The 13719-nt window shown below is 38.9% G+C and overlaps 1 pseudogene; it reads right to left on the reverse strand.

Annotated features, from left to right (window-relative positions):
• Positions 1–7387: 7387 nt before the first annotated feature.
• Positions 7388–7984, reverse strand: LOC105499744 (PIN2/TERF1-interacting telomerase inhibitor 1-like; annotated as a pseudogene).
• Positions 7985–13719: the final 5735 nt, after the last annotated feature.

The following is a 13719-nucleotide window of genomic DNA, read 5'->3' on the forward strand; positions in this document are numbered from 1 at the left end:
TTGGAGATGGTAGAAGGCCTCCAGAATCATCTTTTGAGAAGTAGCAATGGTCTACACTATCAAAAATGATTTAAAAAAAGATTAATGTAAAGTGAATATAAAATTGGGATTGTGACAAGATTAGGTAGATTAGGAGAAAATGACCTAGACCAGTTGCTATGAGACAGTAAGCAGGCCCCCTCCACCTTACAACCTGTAGTGTGTGTAGGGGTCTCATTGGAATCCACTGTCACTCCAAGTCTTCTTAGTAAAGGGATCAGTTTGCTTGGGCTTATCCAGCTGTATCACATGCCCAAGGCTGTCATCCATTGTGCCGTCTCCACTCCTTCACCACCAGCTGAGAGTGTGTGAGTGAAACTTTGTCCAAATAGGAAAACTGAAAAGGGCTAAATTGCAAAGGCACACACTTCTGGCAGACAAAAGTGCAATTTGTGGGTCGAACTGGCACAATTCACAGTCCACTGATTCCTGCTTCTCTCCTCTTTTTTGTGCTTCTGACAACAGAACAATTTATGTGGTAGAGGATGCCTTTCTTTTTGTTTTCTGCCACCCGAAAGAGTAACACTTTACTTTTCATCTTTTATTATATGGCTAGCTGTTCACTGGTGAGGCCAGCATCCTGTCATCTTTCTATATTTGCAGAGCATAACCTTGACATACTGATATCTTTGAAGGCCTCCCTAAGTGTACGCACTCATTTATGAGTTGAAACTGCATGTTTCTGGCTAATTTATCCTGAACCAGATTTTACACACTGACCCAGTAACTTCCTTACTCAAATTCCTCAATTTGAGTTTCTTCAACACTAACTCTATTCTATTATATTATAAACAACTATATTTTCCTGAGATATTACCCAGGCAACATAGTTCTTTTATAATTTTCTTTGTATTCAAAGCTTCTCCTCATTGGATAGGAAAACTCAAAGTACTAGCTAGGAATCAAGACTTGTTGAATGGAAAAGAAGCAGAGAGAACAATAGCCTAATTCTCTGTGATATAAGTGAAGACACCAGGTTTAATCAGCTGAAGTGCCCCTTAGCTAAACTAAAGCTGGGTTGAAGTTCATTGCAAGGGTAGAGCAGAAACTTGGTCTTATTTACTTCTCACTTAACAAGTATTTATTATCTGTTTAGTGATGGGGATTATTAATAGGAGTCAGATTAATTTTTTGCTCTTGAAGTGTTCATGATGCATTGAAGAAGATAGATAAGAATCAACAGTGCCCCTAATATATCACTGGTAGGAATGTAAATTAGTACAGCCACTATGGAGAACATAATGGAGGTTCCTTAAAAAACTAAAAATAGAACTACCATGTGACCCGGCCATCCCATTGCTAGCTATATAACCAAAAGAAAAGAAATCAGTAAATCGAAGAGATATCTGCACTCCCATGTTTGTTGTAGCACTATTCACAACAGCTAAGATTTGGAATCAATCTAAATGCCCATCAACAGACAAATGAATAAGAATGTGTGGTACATATGCACAATGGAGTACTATTCAACCATAAGAAAGAATGAGATCCTGTCATTTGCAACAACATGAATGGAACTGGAGGTCATTACATTAAGTAAAATAAGCCAGACACAAAAAGACAAACTTTACATGTTCTCACTTATTTGTGGAAGCAAAAAATTAAAAAATTGAATACATGAAGATGGTAGAATGATGGCTACTAGAGGCTGGGAAGGGTAGTGGGGCGTGGGGGAAAATGGGGATGGTTAAGGGGTACAAAATACAGTTAGATAGAATGAATAAGATCTAGTATTAGGTAGCAAAACAGGATGACTACAGTAAATGTAATTTATCATACATTTAAAAATAACTGAAAGAGTCTAATTGAATGTTTATAATACAAAGAAATGATAAATGCTTGAGGTGATGGATACCCTATTTACCCTGATGTGATTATTACATCATATGCCTGTATCAAAATATCTCACGTACCCCATACATATATACACTTACTATGTACCATAAAAATCGAAAAGAATCACCTGTGCTAGGTGCTGTGAAAGAGGCAAGCTGTGTGCACTGACATGGGGCACGGGGTGGGGACATCTCACACTACAGATCGGAAGACTGAGGGAGGAGAGACAGGCACATTTAGGGGGCCCTCACCCCCATCTGATGGCTAAAGTTTAAACCTTGATGTTCGGAGATGTTGGAAACTTGATGTCCTTGAGTCTTAAATGTAAAGAATATGTGCTCAGAGGTGAAGTGTTCCCTGCCAATTCAGAGGAAGCTGACTTTCAGCCCCATGGAATCTTTTGAACTGGGAAGTCATTACTGTTTGATTACTCTGTTATCACAGAAAATTTAAGCAAACATTTTTTGGTAACAATATCCACAACAATAACTGTTTTAAAGATATTCTTTCATTTCACAGTCTCTGTTAAGGACGTTGCTTATAATTTTTGTAAAAGCCGTATAAAATAGTACTAAAACAGTATTACTCTACCTATTTTGTGAAAATGAAAATAGACATATAGAGATGTTAACTCAATAATTTAGGCACACAGGTAGTAAGTTTTAGAGTAAGGATTTTAGCCCATAAAATACTGCCTTTTTGAAAATCCCTGTTTTTAGCTGTATTAAATCTGCAAAAAAATTGCAATATCTTACTTAGCCCAACTTATCCTTGCCAGAAAATACTTCCTGAATGATTTCTCCGGCCAGTTTCTAAAATGCTTTAAAATGCTAATTTTTAAGTGTTTAAGGAATAAGACTCACATAAAAAAGTTTAGACAAAGGAAACAATTTTAGAGAAAGGAAACAAAATTTACATTCTAATATGAGACACAGCAGGATACAAAAGCAGAATTAGATTCTTGTTCTGAACCTTGCTGCAAATTCCTTTATCCCCTTGGACGGGAGTTCCTAGAGAATTTCCTCCTCTAGAAATTAAAGATGTGATCTACCTGATCTTAGCTCTCTCTTCCAACTCTAAAATTCTTTAATTTGAGGTAAGGAAGTTATGACATTTCTGTCATGATTTGCGAACCAAGGAAGAACTTTGTTTCTTTAAAGAGATTGTCAAAACCGGCCACATTCTTGTCTGTGACAGTCGGGGAAAAATTCCATCTGAGGGCCATACCACAAATACTGTATTGAATTCAGAGTATACCCATCCATTTTCTCCATGGGATGTGTAGGGGTTAGTGCATATTTCTTGGTTTCTAATGTTTCGCTGTAAGGATCTGATTTAAAATCTCATTTCCTTACACACCAGGAGCAGCGTTTGTAGGTCAAGCTCCCACACTGTGAAATACTTGAACTCTCTAGGAAATATCCCGGGCATATGATTTAACTTCTGGCTCACTTGGTCTCGAATAGGGGCATTGGAAAATACAGAACAGGGAGAAAGAACCTCACCAACACTGGTGCAAGAACCTCAGTTTATTTCTGGCCTGCGATAATTGTTGCCAGTCACCTTGCATCTTGATTACTACATGCTTTCACTGCTTTCACACAGCAAAACTGAATGCTGGCTCTATCTGCCTGCTCTGGTTTCATGCTCTAGAAAGTAATAACTCTGGATGAAAAGCCACATCTCCTGACAGAGTAGGTAATGCTAAACAATTGACCGCGAGCCTTAAGCCTTCACCGAGTCCTCAGCAGTTCCTGTCAATGCTTTCTCTTGTTTCTGGTAGTTCAACTCTCCAGTTCCCTCAGATCTTTCCAGTGCTCCCCACACTTCCGCCCCCTTTTAGTGCCCTCTTCCTCAGTCTTGGCAGATGATCTTGCTGTTCCTTTAGTGAGGACAGTTAGGTCCCAGATAAGCCCTCTATCAGCCACCAGCTGGTACCTACCTGCTCTCCTTCTTCACATTCATGTGGGTTCCCATGATCTGTCTTCCTGTCTCAGAGAAGGGCTTGCCCTTTTTTTCAAGTCTAAGTCCTCTAGGCCACTGACCTAAATCACGAACTTAGGTCACTCTGAATTCTGACACCTCATTCCTACAGTCATTGTCCCTGTCTCGTGTGCCTCCACCCTCTCCTCCACAGGTTCCTAAAAAGGGAAACTGGCTTTGGTGCTATTTGTCCTTCTAAATACCATCAAGTCTCTGTTCTCTTTTTGAGAACTCAAAATTTCCAAAGGAGTGGACTGTACCCCTGACTCTGCTTTCTTACCTTATACAGGTGCCTGGCTTTTGACTCCACCATTCTTAACTGCTTTCACTAAGGTCACTAAAATTCCCTTTTCATCAAGATGTGTTTGGCCTTTTGTAGTCCATGCTTTCATGGGTCTGTGTGTGGCACTTGGCTAAGGTGACCAATCCCTCTTCTTTAAAACATGGCGTTCTTTGCTTTTTCTGATGTTATGTACTTCTTTTGGTAGTCTCCATCCCAACCTGGTTGCGCTTCTCTTGCACACAGGCTCCCCTTCCTCTGCCATCATGGAAAAGTTCACTGAAGGCTGATTGGGTGGTCATTATGAGTGAAGGGTTTTGAGTCAGATTGTCTCTTTTTTTCCTTTCGTTTTTTGAGACAAGGTCTTGCTCTGTTGCCCAGGCTGGAGAAGCAGTGGCCTGATCACAGCTCACTGCAGCCTTGAGCTCCTGGGCTCAAGTGATCCTCCCACCTCGGCCTCTTAAGTAGCTGGGGATACAGGCATGCACCACCATGCCTGGATAATTTTTTTTTTTTTTTGAGATAGAGTCTCACTCTGTCGCCCAGACTGGGATGCAGTGGCACGATCTCGGTTCACTGCAACCTCTGCCTCCTGGGTTCAAGCGATTTTCCTGCCTCAGCCTCCCAAGTAGCTGGGACTACAGGAACATGCCACCACACCCAGCTATTTTTTTTTTTTTTTAATTTTTAATGGAGAAGGGATTTCACCATGATGGCCAGGCTGGTCTCGAACTTCTGACCTTAGGTGATCCGCCCGCCTCAGCCCCCCAAAATGCTGGGATTACAGATGTGAGCCACCATACCTGGCCCAGATCATCTCTTATTTTATTAGATATTTTATTATCTAATAATAGATATTAGATATTTTATTATTGTATTTATATTTAGAAGCCAGTAAGTCCCTGGTGATTGTGTTAATTTGTCAGAAATAAAGGTTGAACTTACCTATTTTTTAACCTAATCATGACTTGCTTTAATTGTATAATCCCAAAAGTCTGTACTTCCATAGGTTCTTAATAAATTCCTCTGCACTCCAATTTCGGCATCTTTTAAAATGGGTTTGATAATATTTCACATTGTTATTTGGATGATTAAATCAGATAATGCAGGAAAAACAATGTGTTCTTTTCCTTTCAGAAAGAAAACTTAATCATTATGAGATAATTATATAAAACAGCAATCAGAAATGAAACATCAGGTTTCCAATTTGCAGTTTTACAATAACAGCAAACCAATATTCCGTCATGCTTTAGGCTTTTCCAACTGTAAATATTATAGGAGCTTCTGGAAAAATAAAAGAAAGGTGCCTTTCTGAATTTGTCATGAAAGAACCAATTAAAATTTTTAGTTATTGAGGGACATTTTGAGGGATTTTAGAGTATCTTAAACTTAAAATAACTGAACATCCAGTTTTGATGACTACCAGAGATTTTTTAAATAAAGTTATTACAACCAAAATGAAAATTCAACACCACAAAGAATCTCAAAAGCACCTGAATTTTGGGATTATACATTTAAAGCAAGTCATGATTAGGTTAAAAATAGATAAGTTCAACCTTTATTTCTGATAAATTAATGCAATCACCAGGGACTTACTGGCTTCTAAATATAAATATGATAATAAAATATACCTGAACCAAATAAGGTTGATTTCAAACTTATGGGTGGAGCCCATTATAAATTAGAGCAAAGGACCATCAAAATCCTCATGAAATTATGATACATGAATTTTTAAAATCTTACAATTTTGATGTGATATTTTTGCTATTTCTTATTTGGTTATCCTAAAAAATAAAAAACCTATCTCAATATTTCAGATTTCTGTTGCACATTTCCCCCCAAATCTCTACTTAACTATTTTGATCAGAAGTTTATAGAGTCTTCTGAAGGTCATTAATTCTGCAGAATGTTAAGCTATTGCTTAGTACATTTTTTTTAACTCACTAAATAATGAGTATTTTGGTTTTCTAATTTTTTGGGTCTGAACATCAATTATAATTTTATGTATCAGCGTGAAATGAAAGATTAAACTTCATAAGTCAACTTTATTATTAGATGGCTTAACTTTTGATGGAACACCAATAAGGAGATGTACATTTATCTGCATACATATACCATATATGTGTATATGTATATAAATACACACAACATTATTTACCTATATGATCAAATGTCATGATTAAGTTATCACTTAGATAATCAGATAGGTAGATATTAGTTTGGTGCCAAAGTAATTATGGTTTTTTGCCATCAGTTAATGGCAAAACTATCATTACTTTTGAACTAACCTAATAATTAGATATGTACATAAAGACAAAACTATACAAGAGCCAATAGAACACTGTATTGCTTATCAATTATTTCCAGGCTCACTTTAGACCAACTGCCTTAGTACTCAAAGATGTTTAATATTGTTAACATTTGTTGCGTGGTTAATTGTCTGCAAACCACTGATCCCAACACAACAAGCCAACAAAACAGGTGCTGTTAATAACCTTGTTATATGCAAGAGGAAAGGGAAGCAGAGGGAGAGTAAGTCATTTGCCCAGCATCACACAACTAGATGTTGGTGGAGTCAGCATTAAAAAGAAAGCTGCATGGCTCAAGAGACTATGGTTTTTTTCAGAGTTTACAAAAATGTATTTGTGAGAGCCATGATTCAGAACATTTAAAAAAAAAAAGCCCTCCTGGGAACATAATTTGGGGAGAAACATGGTGAGAGGGCAAGACTCGGCCACCCATGGGCATGTCACAAGATGTGCCCCAGCTCTCTGGGGTGAACTCTGCTCTGACTTCAGGCCAGAGGTGTCTGCTCTGGGAACACCCTGACAGCTGAGTGGTCGGAAGGTCCTGGTTGGAGAGAATTCATGTAGAACCTTTCTTCTCTTTCTTTGTTTTTTCTTTCAGCGTAGCGTCCACTGCTACCTCTACCGGCTTTGCAGCTTTTTTTTTCCTCTTGTTTTTTTGGGCTTTAGGGTGAAATCCTGGCCATTGGGTGGCTGCACACAATTCCTTGCACCCTGAGCAGAGGCCTCAGAACTCTCGTCCCAGCAGGGGCCTCTGCGCTGTCCCTCTGCCCTTGCTCTTTTCTCCTTGGATGCCGGCTCCTGGACCTTCTCTCTCTTAGGCTTTCCCTCTTTAGGCCGCTTGGCCTTAGACTGGGTGAGGGGATAGCTCTCCCCATTTTTACCTGTTGCCTCTTTGTTTCTTTTCTTTCCCCTTTTTCATTTCACTTGGGTCTTGGAAATGTCAGACCCTGGAGCTGCGACCTGGGGCTTATTCTTCAGTGCTGCCATTCGCTTGGCAACACACTCCTGGATGGTGAAAGCATGGGTTGTCATCGTGGTTTCGTTCTGTCTGGAGTGGAGGGACTGGAATCACCCCTGGGAGTCTTCTAACTCTGTCTTTTCCCCAAAATGCAGTCAAGATCTGTTTTGCTCCGAGATGATAGATCCTTTTCTTTTGTAAATTTCCTATGATGAACACAGTTTTTGATGATTTTGGACTTTTCCTCAAAACTAAAAGATTTGTCTAAGGAGTTGTCTAAGGAGTCTGTTGTTACCTGCCTCTGGCAAGTTCTGCCAGAAGCCGGTTAAAATCATCTTGATGGGCAATCCAGTTGGCTTCATTATTGTTTGTAGCTTGAAGTCCCAGGCGGTTATTTTTAATTTGAACTTTAATATGATCTGGGCCTCCTTGCTCCTGAACACCTAAACCCCTTCCTTTAGACCACTCCATCTTCTCTAGTATCCTCTGGCCAAATTTAGAATCAGCATTACTCCAGGCAGTGTTTTGAATATTCACAGCTCACTTCTGCTTCTGCCGCTGCTCAGCCAACATCAACATATCGCGGAGCCTGTGACACCGCGACCTCCAGACCTGAAGGACTTTGGTCACTGGGCGGGCAGCAAGATCTGGGACGGTCTGGACAGACGGGACTCCATTGCCAGGTGGATGGCAGCCCAGAGACTATGTTCTTAATCTCTAGGTGAACTGGTTCCCTTATTTCACTGAATTCTTGTAACAACCTTAGGGGTAGGTGCAATTTAGGTTGAAGCATATGAAATTGCTAATATTTACCCATTTTAACTTAATACACAAACAGCACTTTCATCTGCTACAACCACATAGCATTCCTATTTTATTTTATTTTATATTTTATTTTATATTTTATTTTATTTTATTTTATTTTATTTTATTTTATTTGAGACAGGCTCGCTCTGTCTCCCAGGCTGGAGTGCAGTGGTGTGATCGTAGCTTACTGCAGCCTGGAATGCCTGGGCTCAAGCAATGCTCCTGTCTCAGTGTCTTGAGGCAACTTATCCCCATTTTAATAAGTGGAAACAGAAGCTTACATCTTTAAGTAACTTACCCAAGGTCAAGTTGTGTGGAATGGAGCCAGGATTCAAATCCAGGGCCATCGGATTTCACAGCCCATCCTTGCCACTACTCTATATCACAGTAGTATGTTTTCTCATTACCCTTGTGGTCTAATCTCTTTGTCCTCGTTCTTTGCACTCAAACCACTAGGCAACCAATGTGTTTGTACTCCCCAGATTCAAACTACTCTTGGATAAGTACCTGCTGTTTTACTACCACTTCCAATCATGTTTAGCATCAAATTTTGTTGTCACTTCCTTTTCCATCGACTCTTAGACCTTAATGATGCATGTTAATAAATTTTGGTTCTCTTCTGCTTCTCAAATTGTTTAATAAATTTTCCTTATAAGTAAAGTATCATATACTATGTGAGCTCTAGATGAAGGTTAATTAGGGTACTTAGTAATTTCTGCAAGAAGCAAAAGTCCTATTTAAACTTTTAATGAAGAAGACACAGTATATCCTTATTAACAGGTTATAAGTAGTTTTGCTTTGATATTTTCCTCTATGACTTGTTTGGCTCTCATGTAAATTATTGAATAGCTGTCAATATTTCCAATTCCTATTGAACATTTTCCTCACGGACCCAACCTCACAATGGATACTAAGCTCTGGCTGAAGTGCAGATTCTTATTCTAACTAGGTTAATGGTATATATGTTTTGTGAATAGGAAGTTCTTTACTGTAGAATAGCTATCAAAAATTTCCTGTGGGACTCAAGGGCAAAAGAGATCAATATTTTACTGGCAGAAAATTTCTCTAGAGGAAACTTCCTTTCTGTGTCTGTTGTTTTTTCTGTGGTCACTCATTAGAAAGCCTGACCCAGTGGGGTTATAGACTTTGGGATGGTTATTGCTCTCAGCATAAAGGAAGAAGCCAAGAAGAAACAAATCTACTTTAACTTTTCTTAGAAGGAAACATCACAAAACAGCTCCTGGAAAGGACATGGGTATTAGTCTTTTCCATGAGCACATCATGTTAAATCCTGTCATCTGCATTCATGGACATTCATATTTGTACAGAGCTTTCTGCAGTATAAGTCCAATAAATAATACATCTCTTCCATTTCACCAATTCTGAGGTAAGTTTACAATTATAACAACTAGGCAATGGATTCATGTTTTAAGTGATAGGCACATTTTAGGCTTGCTAGGGTGACCAATTACGGTAGTTTTTCCATATCTGTCCTGGTTTCAGCACTGTCCTTGTCTTGGGAAACTCCTTGGTCCCAGGCGAATTGGGACAGTTGGCCACTGTAGGTTTGGATATCGGGGGAACCAGCCCCCAATATTTCAACATAGAAAACATAGATTTTCTATTTTCCCTAGGTGTGGGCTGGTCTGAGAAATAAAGGGAAAGAGTACAAAAGAGAGAAATTTAAAAACTGGGTGTCTGGGGGAGACATCACATGTCAGCAGGTTCCGTGAATCCCCCTGAGCTGCAAAACCAGCAAGTTTTTATTAATGACTTTCCAAGGGGAGGGAGTGTACGAATAGGGTGTGGGTCACAGAGATCAGTATGTTTCATAGGGCAATAAAAGATCACAAGGCAGAAGGTCAGAGAGTGATCACAAGGTCAGGGTGAAACTAGAATTGCTAATGGAGGTCCATGTCCTGTTGGGCACACATTGTCATTAATAAACATCTTAGCAGGAAACAGGGTTCAAGAGCAAAGAACCAGTCTGACTAGAATTCTCCAGGCTAGAATTTCCTAATCCTAGCAAGCCTGGGGGTATTGCAGGAGACTAGGGTGTGTTTCATCCCTTATCTGCAACTGCATAAGACAGACACTCCCAGAGCAGCCATTTTAGAGACCTACCCCTGGGAATGCATTCTCTTTCTCAGCGCTGTTCCTTGCTGAGAAAAAGAATTCAGTGATATTTCTCCTATTAGCTTTTGTAAGAAGAGAAATGTGACTCTGTTCTGTCTGGCCCCACAGGCAGTCAGACCCAATGGTTATCTCCCTTGTTCCCTGAAAATCACAGCCATCTGTTCCTTTGGATGCCCAGATTTCATATTGTTCAAACACACATGCTCTACAAACAATTTGTGCAGATAATGCAATCATCACAGGATCCTGAGGTGACATACATCCTCAGTTTATGAAGATGATGGGATTAAGAGATTAAAGACAGGCATAGGAAATTATAAGAGTATCAATTGGGGAAGTGATAAAGGTCCATAAAATCTTCACAATTTATGTTCAGAGACTGCAGTAAAGACAAGCATAAGAAATTATAAAAATATTAATTTGGGGAACTAATAAATATCCATGAAATCTTCACAATTTATGTTCTTTTGCCATGGCTTCAGCCTGTCCCTCCATTCGGGGTCCCTGACTTCCTGCAACATTTGGACAAATCCATCATGTGGTTTGACCAAAATTTTCTCCTTGTGTCAAATAATAACAACAACAACAAAAACTTCACAAAACCCCAGTGCTTTCAAATCATATTTCCTTAATTAGAAACAGTCAAAGACACTGATTTCAAGATGAAAGGAGTACAGCCAGATTTATTTACATGCTTGATTTCATGTTTATTTTTCTTATAACCTGAGGCTGAATGGTAGAAGTAAACATTCTCAGATCAATATGGATCAAGTTGGGTCTACATTTTGAGCATCAGATATCTGAATAGATTCTATATCTGTATCAAGAGATCGTTTATTTTTACCATCTCCTCATTGCTTAGAAATAGGACTTACGATGAAAGACTCAAGCATTTTTACATTTGTAGGACCACAGTACCACGAGAGGAGATTCAACTCTTGGCTTCATTATTCTCATTTTGGTTTATTTCATTTACAGTTTATTGACCCACTGCACCATGCATCTTTTACTACCCATTTGGGAAGAAGTAGAAAACTGCATCAGTTTCTAGGACACCCCATATCAAAGAGACACAGTGAAAACTGGCAACAAGTGGCACTGCCATTGAGTGACTTCTCCCTCAAGCATCTCTGCTGTGTGGTGCAATTTAAGGTGGATGAATGGCATACTCTGGGCTCCAGGCCAGCTCACTGGCCCTGGGGGAAATCATTCACACCCACGCTGATGCACACACCCTTTAAACTCTCTTTCCTGCCCTGCAGCCCCCCAGATGAAATCCTTATACTCCAGGAAGCAGCAGATCCTTTCATTGCTGTCTCTGGGCTACAGGAATCAAAGAGCAAAATGAATGTTTTCCTCTGAGAACTGGCACTGAACAGAAGGAAGGAAATGCCTACTCCAATTCAAGCATGTTTTAATCTCTGGAGAAGTGGGTACTGGGGAGGGGCAATATTGGCTGAGGAATCAGTGGGAAAGTCATAAATTTTGCCTCTTATCCCAGCAACTAAAATTCTTCCTTTAGAGTGCCACCCACTCTTTTTTTTCTCCTAAAAGGATTTGGATAATGAACAATCACTTTCTAAATTCTCTAGTTCAAAAATCTCTCAGTGGAGGAAGAAAAGGGAGTTTTTGAGTAAATCTCTAAAGGCTTGATGAATCATTGAAAAACACGCTCAGAAATTTCAAGATTCACACACACCTCATGAATATACCATCTGAATCTAATCTGAAGAATCTGGCACTAAAACAAATCAACAGTTCCTTACCTCTTCCTCTCTTTGATACTTTTAATATCTAACAAGGCCAACTCATTTAATCTTTTTTTTTAAAAAAAACAATTATCTCTCATTCAAAGATACAGATGAACAGTAAACACTAGTGTGATCGATTTCTCAAAAGTCTGACCCACAGTCAGCCAAAAACAGATTGGTGGTGGTGGAGGGCGAATTCTACATGTAGAGTGACATGGACTCATCACAATGTCAGTGTCCCAGAAAACTTAAAAAAAAAAAAAAAAAAAAGTGGTGGTAGTGGTGGCTGTTCTAAAGTAAATGAGATTTAAGAGACATGGCAAGCAAAGAGAATGTAGAAACTTGGAGCTTAGTTCTTGATTGTGATAGTGTGATTGTAAAGGAGAATGCCTTTGTTCTTAGGCGCTACATGCTGAAGTATTTAAAAACAAAATGTCTTGACATGTCCAGCTTATTTTTAAAAGTTATCATCAATGAGAGGCAGAGATAGACAGAAAGAAAAGGAGGCAAATGTTAAACAAACAAACAAACAAACAAACAAATTTTGGCCTAAATATTTATTTGGAGTTTGCATTGGAAAAATTCCCTGTTGCTTGTTCAAGTCCAGGGAAGACTATGAGTTCACCAATTGGCTTCAGAGTATAAATTGGACTATTCTGACATGTTCTAAAGATCTATCGTTAGCCTGGCTTCCATTCAAGTTTTAGCTAACAGGAAGCACTTGATTCTCTGAAGAGGTGTGTCACAGCAGAATTTCTTACAGATGTTCCTTACAAATGTATTCCAAATTTGTTTCTCTCAAATAATTTTTCAATCATTTTCTACACCCACTTCATTAGATTTTAAATTTAATTTGCAAGCAAAATGGCATTTGCATTTTCTTGAGTAACTGTGTCCCTTCTATTCCCTCCCATTCCCATTTCTAGAATCTCAAGTATGTTATGATATGTTCCACAATAATTGCATTGTAAAATGTGATGACCTGTGATTATAGGGAGGTTATTCAGAAAAAATTCCCTCACTATCTAGTCACACTAAAGCCTTGATTCATACATTTGAAAAAACGTCCATGGTTATGTGAGCCAGTGGAGAATCTTGTGTTTTAATAGGTCACATAGCCCAGGGTCTTGGACCTGCTCACATATGGGAGTTTTTGAACATGATTTTAAAGTAAGTCCTTTGGGGCTTCTTTTAACAATATCACAAGTAGCTTGGAGGAAATTTACTTTTTTTTTTTTTTTTTTTTAAAAATCCTCATTGCAAATTTGACCATTTTATTCTTTTGTTGGGTCATTGTTTTTGAACATCTGGCAGTCAGCACATGGGTGTAAAAGGCTTGTATTCAGCAGTTCTTTGGCAAGATCAGTAACCTAAAAATTTGGCCCCAATTCTTTTATATCATTGAAAGATTCACCTCTCTGTCTATTACTTACTCTTTCGTTCCACTTGTACTTGAAGTTTCAATTTTTTTTCTCAAAAGCATTCTGTAATTCAAGTCATTCCAATGGAAACTTTAGTAATGCTATGCTGGGCATTGTGTGGGGCAATGCAGGGGAGACAGGGAGGAGTAGAACGTGGCCTCCTGGTTTGTAAGGAGAATGTGACCCAGCAGGAAATAGA

Source organism: Macaca nemestrina, chromosome 5, assembly GCF_043159975.1.
Source record: "Macaca nemestrina isolate mMacNem1 chromosome 5, mMacNem.hap1, whole genome shotgun sequence".
NCBI classification, from domain to species: domain Eukaryota; kingdom Metazoa; phylum Chordata; class Mammalia; order Primates; family Cercopithecidae; genus Macaca; species Macaca nemestrina.